The 1,621-nt window shown below is 40.3% G+C and overlaps 1 non-coding gene across 1 annotated transcript; it reads right to left on the reverse strand.

Moving 5' to 3' along the window:
- Positions 1-553: 553 nt before the first annotated feature.
- On the reverse strand, positions 554-745 carry LOC145341615 (U2 spliceosomal RNA). Its single transcript, XR_013886387.1, has one exon. It is a non-coding gene; the product is annotated as a U2 spliceosomal RNA (small nuclear RNA).
- Positions 746-1,621: the final 876 nt, after the last annotated feature.

Here is a 1,621-nt window from a genome sequence, read left to right on the forward strand (position 1 = left end):
ATGACTGTAACACTACATTCCTTCTCTATGAATGGTATGTTTTGGTTGTATCATGCATAAGAAACAATATTTTTCACTGTATGTGAATACATGTGACAATAATAAATCAAATCAAATCAAATTCCATTAATTAGAATATCATCCAGGCAACATTGTACTGGCTTTGATGATTGAACCAAGCTTTGCAGCAAATTAAAGGTTTTATTTCCTATTGTACTGAGAAAAGCTGATATGAGCAACTTGTTTGTAATTTTTCTCGTTTGTACAAAGTATTGAAAATGCTTAATATAGGAACTTGATGTTTTTTTTTCACTGAAAGGACCCATGGCATCTAATTGACCCATCATTTCTCTTACAGTGTTTGGTTTTTACTGTCTTCCTAGTATTTCCCTTTTTACCCTGGAGACTGTGGACTTGATGCACAGAAAAGCATCCCTTCTTTTCATTTTTTTTTTGTTTACTTTATTCCAATCCAATCAAGTCAAATTAAAGCCAATTCGGAGACCCAACAAGTTGGGACATTCCCGATCCAAGCTGACAAGACAGGGCTCTCACATGATCCAAGCTGATTGGAGTAGGTGTAGCTCCTCCTCCAAGGCTTGATTTAATTTGCATCTTAGCCAAAAGGCTGAGATGCCGCTTTTAAAAATTGTTTCAAATGAAGCTGAAATGTAACCTAATGACTTCAACCAACTGCAGCATGTCAATACTACACGTGATCTTAGCCAAAAGGCTGAGAAGTGATTCCTAACTTAGCCAAAAGGCCAAGATGCCGCTTTTAAAAATTGCTTCAAATGAAGCTGAAATGTAACCTAATGACTTCAACCAAGTGCAGCATGTCGATACTGCACGTGATCTTAGCCAAAAGGCTGAGAAGTGATCCCTAACTTAGCCAAAAGGCCGAGATGCTGCTTTTAAAAATTGCTTCAAATGAAGCTGAAATGTAACCTAATGACTTCAACCAAGTGCAGCATGTCAATACTACATGTGATCTTAGCCAAAAGGCCGAGAAGCGTGGAATCTCAGTTGGGGAGGTGGGCTAGTCAGAGACATGAGCAAGGGGTCACTTTCTGGTCCTCCCTCTTTGTGGTGCTGGGTCCTTCCATCAGGCATTGCATACCTAAAAATGAGGAACCCAACCTGGTAGGCCCGATTGCCGAAACCGATAGGTTCTCATTGAATTGCTTTGGGCTCAAGGATAATGGATATCAATTGGCTCATTAATGAGCCTTGTTAACATTCTGCTGGCAGCAGCAGGCCTCCAGTGTCAGTCTGTTCTGCCCTCTGACTTAATCAAGGGAGATTCTGCCATCAACAGAACACTGATGGAAAGCCTTTCCCATGATTAAATGGATCAGGCTACAATGATATTCACTGTGACAGGCTGCATTAAATCTATCCCAGTGTGCCCAATTTACAGATGTAAAATAGATGCAATGATGATAAATGTTGCAAAGTAAAGTTTATTTATTAGTCACAAGTAGGCTTACATTCACACTGTAATGAAGTTACTGTAAAAATACCCAGCACCCGTTTGGGTACACTGAGGGAGAATTTAGCATGGCCAATGCACCTAACCAGCACATTTTTGGACTGTGGGAGGAAACGGAGCACCCAGAGG

This window comes from Carcharhinus amblyrhynchos, chromosome 3 (assembly GCF_965287045.1).
Source record: "Carcharhinus amblyrhynchos chromosome 3, sCarAmb.v2.hapA, whole genome shotgun sequence".
Classification (NCBI taxonomy): Eukaryota; Metazoa; Chordata; class Chondrichthyes; order Carcharhiniformes; family Carcharhinidae; genus Carcharhinus; species Carcharhinus amblyrhynchos.